This window comes from Protopterus annectens, chromosome 3.part0, assembly GCF_019279795.1.
Source record: "Protopterus annectens isolate FY-2018-M chromosome 3.part0, PAN1.0, whole genome shotgun sequence".
Classification (NCBI taxonomy): domain Eukaryota; kingdom Metazoa; phylum Chordata; order Ceratodontiformes; family Protopteridae; genus Protopterus; species Protopterus annectens.
Window position 1 is genome coordinate 1,408,547,317 of NC_056731.1, and position 13,776 is coordinate 1,408,561,092.

Consider the following 13,776-nt stretch of genomic DNA (forward strand, 5'->3'; position numbering starts at 1 on the left):
GAAAGCCTCCAATCTGTAGATAAAATCTTCCAAACACTGGAAAGTATAATTATCAAATGATATTTTAAGTATTGTATTTTTAAAACCTTTATAAATATATATATAACTTCTTTAAGGTAATAATGGAATTTTTTTTCATTTATACAACAGTATGCAACTAGTTGATAAATGCTTTTAACTTGTACAATACTAGATAGATAAACATACAGATTGGTAGGGATGTGTATAGATAACTATGCATATATGTTTACATACATCTGTGTGTGTGTGTGTGTGTGTGTGTGTGTGTGTGTGTGTGTGTGTGTGTGTGTGTGTGTGTGTGTGTGCGTGTTGCAGTTGCTATAGTTCTTATAATATGTTTATGCTTGAAAAATGATGTCATATGAAAAGTATTTGGAAATTCATCTTGCAAGTTATCTTGTCTAGTCGATGAGAAAAGAGCATGCCTTTTAGAGTGAAACATAAGTTGAATGCCATACCCTCAAAAATGTATTTCTATAGCCTTATCTTTTCCACTGTTACTGTTGTCCAGCTCATTTCCAGTACATTTACAAGAATTATTATGAACCCCAATAGTTTATTCTTCAAACCATGATGTCATTTCAAATTCAAAACAAGTAAGGACACCTGACAAAAAAAAAAAAACAAGCAAAATAGATACCTCGAGTAGCTTATATGCAATCATATTTTGTCTTCTTCCTTTTTTTGGAATTGCAAGTAAGCAGGGGTAGACTAGATATCAGACAAGTATGACTTCAAGAAATAAACTTAAAAATTAATATCACCAAAGGATTGGATGATCTTGGTTATAATTTACTGTGCTGCAATTTGTTGATGATCTAAGTAGTACTGACACATATAAATACTCTAAAAAACTGAAAAGAAGTATGAAAGCAACCATTCTATTTTCCTGTACCAGAATAATATAGAACAGCAAACAAGGACTTCACTGCTTAGCCTCATTACATGTCTTAAGAAAGAAAAAAATATTAAGAAGGTTAATTGCAAAGAGCTCTTTAATACAACAAATCATTGATCAGTAATTATTTTAATTTGATATCTATTGATATGGTTAAATGAGATATATAACATTACAGTAGCAGTACCATAATTAACAGATAATATCTAATAGTAAACACATGGAGTGAAAAAGAAACATAGGAACTAAATTATGAATCTTGATATAACTTAAAAATAGGAGTTAAACTGACATTTCTACATAAAATATTTCTATAAAAATGGATATTATGGAAAAAATTCAACATTTTTGTTTCAACAAAAACACCAGGACAAAATAATTGTTTCAACTCTTATATTAAGTTTAGGTCATATTTTCCTAAATTAGTCTTAAATTTAAAGAGACTATATTGAGTATTCCACAGTGATCCTTCCCTTAGACTGAATATTCGTAAAAAGACATAAGCTACATTTATGGCACAATAAGTTCACGAGGCATAATATTTTTAATTAAACAATCTTTATTGAATATTTTACACAAACCCACTCTATGCTGACATTCTACAAGACAATCTTGTGATTTACAATACTATTAACATTTTATAGCGTTCATACCTTTAACATAATATATATAATGAGGTGTAATAGTTGTATACCGCCAGAGGAAGGCTGAATCTGTTATTCTCTGTTGTTCTCTACTCTTTCATTAGCCTAATAACCCATCAGGTTTCTTTAGCTACCCATCTGTGGCAATACAGTCACCAGCACATTGGACTTGAAAAACATTTGTCATTGGTAAACAGTTCTAGGGGACTTTATGTTTTTTTCTCCTGACGGGGTGTCTTTGATTCAGCAGGAATTTTATTAAGGTGGTTATGTGGTGGAATAATTAGAACTCCTGCCTTACAGTTCTCAGTCCGTTGGTTCCTTTTTCAGCTGGTGTCCCTCCTATGCAGAATTTACCTAGATTCCCTGTACCAGTGTGGGTTGTCTTGGGTGCTCTGTCTTCCTTCAGCATCCTATAGAAATGTACTAGGTAAATTGGTGGTACACCCATAGCTTTGTATGCAGATTCTGAATGGGCATACATGCAAGCTCTGCAATCAGCTGGCATCCTATCCAGTACTGCTTTCTTTGCCTTATGAAAAATAATGTCAAACAAATATATGCAAACACCCCCTATATAACCTCACTCACACCACACACACAGATACACCCTGTGATGCTCCTGCACTGGCCTAGCAATCAAGGAGCCTCAATGTACACATTGGGAGGATGACAAGTACACACACAGTAAAGTACAATTTCCCTTTAGGGCACACAGAGATCACAGTCAGTCTTGGGGCTGGTTTCTTCCTCTTTCTTCAGATACCCAATAAGACTCCCCACTGACACACATATAGAGTTAAGATCTCAGCTGAGGGGTCAAACCAAGACATCCAGCACCCTCTTTGTCCAACCAGTGCTTCGTGTCCCTGCCCAAGTAGCTGACACATACACACACAAACACTTTGCGATTTGATTTCTATACAAACACACATGCACAACTGGGGAAGGCTGGCACAGGTTTACTAGCTATGCCCCTTCTGCCCAAACTATAAGGTAGTTATCATTCCCACCAACCCCTACTTATCAGCTACTTAAAGGCCCTTACAAAGGGTGACCAATTCTACTGTGTAATGTTACTATTATCCAAATGGTAAGTGTGACCAAGATTAAGGCTATTTAGGACTGGCATGTACAGTGTTACCAAACACATATGCAAGTACAGTGTTTAAATATGTCTCACAAATATCAGCCACAAAGGTTTAAATATATTTAATAATACATAATAAAAGAACAAGACAGCAGTCAATAACTCAACACAGTGACTACAAAGATCAGAACAATAGGAAATATTTTAAAACAACATTGCAGGACAGTCTCAAATAAATACAGAAAACATCTAAACTAATCTTTACTATATTCCTATTTATATATGAGAGAAACTACTGTACCCTAGACTTACGTACAGGGCAAGGCAGATGCAGAAGTGCAGAATGGATATTTCTAGGTCCAAGACAAGCTACAAAATGCCCACTCTGTCTCTGAGAGAGTTCTTAAATTAATATCACATATTACTGCTGGGTTAGCCTGGATGATATCAGTCCTTGTCACCTCCCTTCAGTTCCTAGGCTAACAGAAACTTAACAAAATGTAACATTTCTGTGTGAAAAATACATATCTCAGACGTTTGCTCAGAACTGGAAGTCATAAACAATTAAACACTTTTAAATTTGAAACCTAGTAATTATTTCTGTTTCAAGACAATATGAAAACCTCTAGCTCTAGACATTGTGTCTGGTTACTGAGAGATAACACAATCATAAAGCATTTTTCTTGAAGTTTTGCAAGTCAACTCTGTATGTTCCAGCTTCTAGTATTAAAACATACATTTGTACAGATATATAGGTTATATACATTTCTGATCTTTTCCAGTAGGGTACACTGTGGTTACATTCTTGATGTTCAGTACATAACATACAGTTTTCTAACATTTGTAAGACAAGCTATTGAATCATATTAATATTCTCAAATGACAAATGATAATTTACAAAATTCTAGATAGCTGGGCTGGCAGTGTCACACACCAGAAGAAAATAAAAAAATATCACAGAGTGAGACAAGGAAAATAGATGCAAAAAAAGCATGTATGCAATCTTTTTTATTTTTAGAAATCATTCATATCAGTGGAATTATAAGTCTGTCGGCCTTTCTTGAAATGTGGTTATGTACTTTTTTCCAGACTCAGGCTTGAACTTTTGATTTTTTTTTTTACCTCAGGAATTTTACAAGAAATGTTACTAACAAAGAATGAGTACACAACTCTTAAAATACTAGCTTCCCTTTCAGTTGAATATGATGATGAAGACATAAGGTAAGGATGGCATAATGAAGTGTAGCAAGTACGATTTGTATTTTGACCATGCATTTTGTCACTTGGTTTGCTAGTATTGCTAAACGTCAATTGAAAAGAATGGAATGAGAAATTTTTCATAATGAATGTGGCATCCCCATTCTGCCCCAGTAATCAAGGAGCCTGAAACCTCACCATTGGCACAGGGAATGTATGTTCACCTAAAAAAAAAGGGATATACCCATATTTCCAAATGCAGCTCTCTGTATCAAGCACAATTTCTCTTAAGAGCACACAGGGAAAACACTCAGTCTGGGAGCTGGTTTTCGCTCTTTCTCCAGATTCCCAATAAGACTCCCCACTGGCACAGTTTAAGAGTTAAGTCCTTAGCTAAGTGTCCAAGCCAAGTCCTCCAAAACTCTCTGTGAAACCAGTGTTTTGTTACCCTACTCCAAGCAGCTCACACACACACACACACACACACACACACACACACACACACACACACACACACACACACACACACGCATGCACACACACGCACACACGCACACACACACACACACACACACACACACACACACACACACACACACACACACACACACACACACACACTTGGGAAAGGCTATACAGATTTACTAGCTATGCCTCCTTCTGCCCATAAGGTACATAAGGTAGTTACACTGCCACCAGACATTCCAAAGCCAGCTACTCTAAGGCTCTTGAAAGGGTACCCAATTATACTGAGTGAAATTAATGTTAATAAAAATGATAGTATTTGGCCAATGCAGTAAAACTTTCATAAGTGGCTAGAGAGCTGTCAGCAAATATATATATAAGTAATCTCAGAGATTACAATATTCTATAAAAGACCAGCCACATGAAAAGTTTAAATATATTTAATAATAAATAGATAATAAAAAACATGAAAATACTAAATATCTATTTACAATAAACACCAGAATGTCAATAACTGAAAATATTAAAGTAACAGAGATTAATAGATTCACACAGATATAGAAAAACAGTACTTAACTAATCTTACTATATTTTCCTGACTAATCTAAAGAATTAATATTCCCTGGTTCACTTACTAGAGAAAGGCAAGATGAAGTAGGTGAGAGATCCTTCTTTGTCAGGTTACAAAAACGGACTGCCTTGACATTTCAGTCGCAGCTGGTATTAAAACATCATTTTTAGTGATGGATTACAGAATTACATCACATACATCTGGTCATCTGACTCCTGGTTCCCATGCTACCTCCTTGGCTAGAAGCTGCCAGGATTTAACACACACTTGTCAATAATACAAACATTTAGAGCTTGCTAAGATCTGTTGCAGCTTCTGGAAGTCATAAAACAATTTCAAACCTCCCCCCTTCCAGAGTAGCAATTAGTTCATGCCAAACCCAACACAGAAAGCTTCTTAGTATAGATTTTTGTCTCTGGCTGTATTGAGAATTGAAAGATACAATCTTTAAGGCCCAAGCCAGGTAATTTAATTTCTGAACATTTTTCAATGTTAGCTGCAGCTTTACTGTGATTAACCTCTTCTCTTCCATTATCCTCTGTTACAATATATTCATTTCTACTGTTACAATGCATACATTTAATCAGTTACTACATGCATGTATATTTATTTTCTGTCCAGCAGGACCAACTGTTGATACATTTTCAACACAAGCAAACTTCACAAATACATTTTCAGCACAGGCATCTGAACAAATCAGTTTGAGATACAAATAACATATAATTCTTTACAAAATTCCATCTAGCTATGCTGGCATATGTTACACATCCACTACCCTACTTCTGCTGGCATAGCTGGTAATACCTCAGATTGGCACAATGGACACTACAGATGCAAATGTATTCAGTTTAAGGAAATAGTGCTGCAAGATAATGTTTAAATTATGAAGCTGTATATATTTTGAATTCAGGTAAGGAAAGTTAAGGGTAGCAGGACAGATATGTGAATCCACAGTTTTCATATGATTTGAGTTTGATCCAAGTGGATCAAATGTAGTCATTTCAGCATTTCATTTGATCAAGTTGCACTTGTTATATTATGGTAGATTCTTTCTCAGAGAAGATTAGAACAGCTGTTTCTTTTTGAGATTGCTGCATTGAACAGCTCTTTATTTTTGAGGTTGCTAAGTTGGACAGCTCTTTCTTTTTGATGTTGCTATTGTGGAAACTATTTCTTCTCTGAGCTGTAGTGACCTCATTATTAATTAATTTATGTGCAGTGTATTATGGGCAGTTCAGTTTCCCACTTGGCAGAGTGCAAGTGACTTGTGCTATTATGTTCATATCTTTTTATTTATTCATTTAAGATATTTAGTTATCTTTAAATGATGGGTCATGGATTATCAGGTACATTTATTTTCAGAGATTTATATTTTAATCTAGTATGTTTATTATCTAAGTGATTACATACACCACATTAGAAAGAAAAAACTGTCTCTAATTCAAATAAAGTAGTTTTAGCAAATAGGTGAGAATATAAAGGGATGACCTAAAATGCATTTCAGAAGAATGAAGTTGAAAATTATGCTAGTAATGCATTTGTCTATACATTGTAAAAGGAATATGCAGTAAATAGGAGATAACTGGGAAATGCAAGAAACCCATGTTTAAAAAAAGAAATGCAACCTGTTCCAGTACTTTTTGGCTGTGGTGCATGAAACTCAGTTTTTAATTTTGTTTTTGCTTCCTGCTATTAATACCTTTGTTAACAAAATTGTTTTGGAACTAAAATATGTTATCAGTGATCATGACCAACCTTAGGCATAAGCAAACTAAGCAATCAGCTATGATACTACTAGGTCAGAGTTGCTTTACTGTCTTATTTATTTGTTTTTCTTCTGACTGCCTTAAAGAGGAGAGGAAAAAGAACATTATTCATGCCACAACGCTTCTATTTCAGAGCAGCCACTGAGCACCTATAAGGAAAGTGCTGTAAAGTTCGGCCTTTTAGCTGGGTCCCACCCATGATCTATATAATGAATTGTTATTTCTGTAGCTCATTGGTGCAACTAAACTGAAATTGTAGCTATTTTGAATGTAGAACTGAATGGGAGACCTAAGATTGTTTTCCTGGTGGCACTATTGTGTATATGCTGCAGATGACTTATTTATCCCTGAACATGGAAATGAAAGTTAAAAATAGGTGAGCATAGGAGGATATCACAACAATCAACCATTTCAGAGGTATCCCTTATCAATCATCTAATACAAAAAGAACACTTATTTGCCATTTACAAACCTTATCAGTTTCCTTTGCATATGCGTTTCTTCATGCAGACAGTATCTCCTTATATGATCATAAGTAGTTACTAGGCATGCATTCTATGACACCATTCAGGTGCCTAGCCCAAATTCCCAAATGCCCAAAGCACGGTCTGGTTAAATGACCTGCTAAAGTTCACACAGAAGGCAAATAAAGACTAAGGGAATCAAACCCTGTACCACAAGAAGTAACTCACCAAAAGTTCATAGACTTTACCATCTGTGCTCAAGACACATTTTACACCACTTTAACGTTTCTCCCTGAGATAAAATGTTGAGACCAGTCTCAGTCATGTGATTCATTTGATTTTATCATCTCCCGATGTTTTATTGTTCTCCAATATTTGAATCCAAGAGAGTGATTTCATGTTCTGCATACCATGTCTGTTCGTAAGCAGCTGAGGTACTACATCAATCAGATGGCACTCTCTGGGAAAGATACTGAATTGTTTACTTGTGTTGTGAAGGGCAGAGAAGGTCACAAAGTAATACCTTTCTGAATAAGTGGTTTACTAGTTGTGTGGTGTTTTGATTCATCTAAGGAAGTTACTACATGGGTAGCTTTCTTTGGCAGCCTTTCAGTTAATGATGTTTGTTCTTTTGTAACTTAATCTACTGTGTGTACCTTCCCAAAACACTAGAAACTGAAAAACTGAATATTATCTTCAATTTTCTTCCCTACTCGGAGTCTAAGGTTATGTGAAGGGCATCCCATTATTCATAGGATCATAGGAAGTTATTAGGCTAATAGCCCTAGGGCCCTTTCAAGCCTAGCCAAGTTCTACCCTTATTTCCATGATCAACACCTATTGTTCTTGTCCAAGGCAGACACAGGTGGACCCCCTGGGGTGAATTTATGGTTACCCATCCAATCATCCAGGTTGCATATCAAGAGGTCCAATGAGGTGATCTGTTTGACATGAAGTGGGAGTCTGTTCCAAAGGTGTGGCAACCTCTGGGAGACAAATATGCCCATCAAGCAGGTTCTATTAATGTCACATACCAGATTAAGATCTTTAGAGTGAGTAATCTGTGTACCTTTTGACTTACAGAGATGCAGCATTTTCAACAAAGTAGGGTCATAGATTGCCTTGGATGCAAGGCAGAGATAACCTCTGAGTAGTCTTCTGTATGAAGCAGAATAAAATGACAGTGATTTCAGATGATCCACATATAACAGATGCTGAAGACTTAGAATTGTCCTTGTGAGGAACCTTTGTGGTCTCTCCAATTGCTGCAGGTGCTTGGAACACTACATACCAAAAGAGCAGTGTACTCAATTATTGCCCTGCTGAGGGAAGAGACAGGGAGGTTGTAACTTTTTTTTCTGGAGGGAATGCCCTTACTTATGAGATGAGCAATACAGAATGCCCTTCTTACCACAGTGGAGGCATGGTGGTCAAAGATGAGTTTGCTGTCAACCTGAGTTCCCAGTTCTCTCACCAGTGAGTGCATACTTAAGGTGTTGTTATTGATGGGGTAGTCAGCAGGAACATCACCTTTACCAAAAGGGATTATAATCCATTTTTTGCATTGAGATTAAGGCCATGACTTTGGCACCAATCATTTGTTTGTGTAAGACTCTTTTGTAGGATCTTGACATAATTTGGGGATTCTATGACTGCTCCCAATTTGCAGTCATTAGCAAACTTTGTCAGCCACAGACCTCTAGTTTTTGCTTGTACTTCTGAGAAATAGATTCCAAACAGTAGAGTTTCCAGGATTGATCCCTGTGGAACATCACTGGTTACAGGTCTGCTATTGGAGGTGGATTCCCCTATTTTCACTATATGGGTTATATCAGTGAGGCAGTTAGTGGCCCATCTAATGATATAATGATTGATACCTAGCTGGGTGAGTTTTTCATTGATGCCTGAGTGGGGGATACTGTCAAATGCCTTGGTTTAGATTTCCCCCAGTCAGGGGTTTTGTGTAATTTGGATTCTTGTTTAAATAACCATAGTAGAAGCATTTTAAATCAGACTCTGAAGTTTTATAATTGTTTGAATGCTGAATGTGTGAGAAGTGCAGTAACATTCTTTCAGTCTCTCCCATTTTTCATCTCTTTCTTCACTTTATATGAAGAACAACTCCGTATAACAGACCTATAGGGTACCTTAGTTTCATTGGAAAATAGAAATGAAAAGCTGGTAATTTCAGAAATGGGTGCCAAACAGAGAAATGCATGGAACAGCACATAGGTAAAGTTAGCAAGCAACCGATTTGATTGGCCAAGCACAAGTTGGCAGCACAGTGACCATCCTGTAGCCAGAGACATTCTCCCAGAAGCAACAGTATTGTGCATGCGTATAACCTTTGAGTATTTTGCAGCTAGTGGACAGCTGCCTTAAGATCATACACATGACTAAAAATTTGGTTTCAGAGAATCTAATATTGATCGTACAACAATTCTTCCTTCAAGGCAGGGTGTATCCTACCCCTGTGAAATGCAGTAGAAGTAGATGTAACAAAAGTGACTTTTAAGAAAGCTAAAAGTAATTGCAGGGACATTTTTCTCTTCAGCCTTTTGACAAAAGTAGTCAGCACTGGCAGTATTTCTGAATGTGTAGTGACACATTGCAGTCCCCCATTATGGGTTTTACAGTGAACATAGAGTGTATGCTTTCATAATAAAAATCACTGATCCATATTCTCAGTAGACTGGACAATGTCCAGAAGCAGCCATCCTTCTTCTTCAGCTGTTTTAAAGCCCTTAATGTGATCAACCGCTATCTACTGGTCCCGAGTATGATCTATGGGTATTGTACTTTATCAGCTATCTGCATAAAAGAACAAAAGAGGTTACTTGGATATCAGTGATCTCCAAATCCTTAAAAATAAATCCCTGGAGCTTAAGTACTGCATTTGCAATTCAGATAATCCTATTTAAGTAATCCCATTGAGCAGTTAACCCTTTTACATGGGAGTGGGGCAGGGAGGTATTGGGCAGAGGCTAGAACCACCTGTAAAACACAAACTAAACTTGTAGCTTATGGCATGTTATGGCAAATAGATACATGGGATACATATCTTTTGTTGAAGATTTTTAAAGGTGTAAGAAACAAGCATTTCATCAAAAAGGAGGAAAAAAGCTTTTATTTTCATTCTCCTTAAATATTTTAAGTTGCACTTATGTTGACTTGTGTGGTGATACTTTTTGTACTTCTCTGCTTTTTGTCCATGTTTTAGCCAAAAAAATGTATCTATTTGCATTTTTAGCTTGTTCTTGGACCTTTATCTTGCAGCGTCATTTGCAATTTTGTGAAGGTCATGTATTACTGTAAGATTTATAAGTTATACACCACTTCTATTTCCGTAAGTAGAATCATATGTAAAGGGTAGCTTTTAGATTTTTAACCCAGTCTAGAGCATCAATTAATCTTGCAGCTTGATTCACACTTGAGGGAAGACTGTCATTTACTGACAAATGTGAGCCTCATTTAGTCATTTATTACATCATTGCTGGTACAATTTTGCACAGTCTAGTGACATAGTTTGTGGTGGGATTGCAGTGGTGGCAGTATTGTGAATTCTGCACCAGGATTTGCACTTCACTACTTGTTGTACGTGTATATATCTGCCTAAAGTTGCATTCTAGTAGTCTGGTGTCCTAGTCTTTAGTGGGATTGTGGTGGTAGCAGTATCATGAATTCTGCTCCAGGATTTGTGCTTTAGTAATTTTTATAGCTGTATATACCTGCTTAAAGTTGCATTCCAAAGCATTTCTGTTTACCTTGATACTGTTTTTCTCTCTGTTCTTTGAGTCTGCCTCACTCCCATTGTGACTTTAAATTAAAAGCTTCTGAAATTCTAGAGATAGATCTTGAGCTCCAGTTTGAAAATGTTTTCCAACCTTCCCACACTTATCTTGTGGTTTTAAAAGGCTGTGTCTCTGGCCTCCGTCCCTTATGGTAATCTGATGTCCAAAGTCCCACCCTTCCTCCCTCCCATCTTTCATTGCTATTGTCTGCTCAGTAACCTATGTAAGTACTTTCCAAACCATTGTTTTTCATATAGCCATAACACTGTGTCCACCGAGCAAACCAATTTTGCACTTGAGTAAACCTCTCTCATAGGTTCATAGGTAGGTACTAGGCTATTGGCCCTAGGGCCTATATAAGCCTAGCCAAAGGTACCCTGGCTTTCGCCACCCAAGAAAATTATTTTCCTGTGCCACTGTTGAGCAGAGCCACAGAAGTGAACCCCGGGGTGAATTTCCTATCTCCCATCCAATCATCAAGATTTTTCTTGAACAGTGCTAATGAGGAGCTTTATTTGATATAGATAGGTAGTTTGTTCCAGAGTATGGGAAGTCTCTGGGACAGGAATCTATCTCTCCAGCATGTTCTGTTTATTGTGGTGACGAGGTTTAGGTCCCTAGAGCATGCAGCTCGTAGGGATCACTACAGATTGTCTCCTGCTCATTTTTCCAGGGCTCCCATCTGCTTGCACCCACCCTCACCACACTCTGAGAGGTCCTGAGTTAATCCTCCTCCATCCTTGGCAGTTAAGAAAATAATTTTTATTGTTTTATACTTCAGTTAACTGTTTAAAGTCATACTGCCTTATTGTTGATTTTGCCTTTAAATCATTCTGAAGATCCTCAGTACTTGAAATTGCTTTGTTGAGGTAGTTTGTTTAAGTTGTTTTGTTACAGTATTACACTCAAAAGCAATCTTTCTTTATGATAATATACCAAGAGGTTGGCAGTGTCCCCTACTAATACAAACACCCAAAAAGTAAATTTTGTCTATAGAACTTCCCTTAGAACTGAAACCTGTAATGCGGTGTGACTAAAACAAAGCCATTGCACTGAGACAAGCTTAGAGCAGCTATTTTGCACATTAAACATCACTACTACCAAATCTTAGAGCACGCTAACCTAGTCTACTGCCAAACCCCAGAGATCACTCAAGAAGACCTCTGCATAACCCATTCCATGACCTAGAGTAGCCCACCCAAATATAATTCCAGACAACATGATATGCAATTTCCAAATGTCTATAGAGACTGTTTGGTAGATATGGGGATCCTGAGACAATGTGGCAATTGCATTATGTTCACAAACAACCACTTAATCTTTAAAGAATAAAACACAGTATGCAACAGATGCACAGACACAATTTCAATGGAGGCAAAAATCTAGCAAACAAGACTGTGCGTGCGCGCACACACACACACACACACACACACACACACACACACACACACACACACACACACACACACACACACACACACACACACACACACACACACACTGCATCTATCACACAGGGTGTTCACCACACATGCTAATACCAACTGATGCTGTAGCACTAAAAAGTAATCTTCCCAAACCTTAAAGATCTCCTAAGTCTATAAACTGCAACTCCTATCTTCAGCAATCTCTAAAGCACTTACCAAAAGCAACACCAAACACCACACATATGCCTACACCCAGTGGAGCCCCAAGAGCAAAGCCCATAAAGCAAGCCATCAGATTACCTAGGACTCTTTTCATATGGTACTCCATTGTACAAGACACAGGTGCCCCATACACCAGATGGAACAAGGAGAACTTAATGGTTAGGTGCTTACCTGGATCCAGGTTATGCATGCACTAAAGTCACTACAGCACAGGTGTCAGTATGATTCTGTCATAATCCCTGTGGGTGTTAATGGCCTGAGACATACTTCACTGAAGTATATGAAGAGAGGCGTTGTTGATCTGAATATGTGTCTCAGGGAGGTATGTGCCTTGCATTGAGCAGCAGTCTACCTTCACCAAGGATGATGCCACAGTACAAACAAAAGATGACTGACTTTAATGATTGCTTACTTTCTGGTGTCTTTCCAGGGGGATTCAATATTTTTCAACATGGGAGGACATGGGTAACAGACCACATTGCTTTGCACAGAATGGTCTACATCTGTCTCCTGTAGCCTTCTTGATACTGGACAAAGCTTTATCCATCCCCTTAGAGCCCTTTTTAGGCAATGCCAAATTGACAAACCTAAAGAAACCTAAATGTGTTACTGCTCAATGCTAGGACTGTAAACAAGAAACTCCACACCCTACAAGCTCTTCTCCTCTGGAGAATATAAACACTTGTGCCATTAAGGAGACAAGGTTTAAATCTGCAGGTACAATGGCAGTGCAAGATTTTAGTGCCTTCTACACATTTAGACCCTCAACTGCACAGGTAGGGACAAAAGGTGGAGGAGTCTCAATTGATATTAGCTTGGAATTTATCTATGCGCAAATCACCATAGACATAGGCAAAGTCTCATACCATATTCTAACAAGCTATAGGCCACTGTCTATATCCCTGGAATCCCACAGACCTAAGGGAGAGACTCACCATTAAATCAAATACCTTGTTCATGGGAGACTTCAGCTACCCCTCTGTAGACTGAGAAACATGCACTGCCTCATACTTGTAGGCACAATGATTAATGGACTTTATTAACACAAATACCCTTGAACAGATAGTGCACATACCCACCAGAGGTTCAAACATAACAGACCTGATACTCATCCATATGGTAGAGACCTGTACCCCCCCCCCCCAAAGCCATGTCCTTCTTGTTGAGGTCAGACCACAAAGCTATATGAAAATCAACTCAGTAACCTCAGCAAACACTGT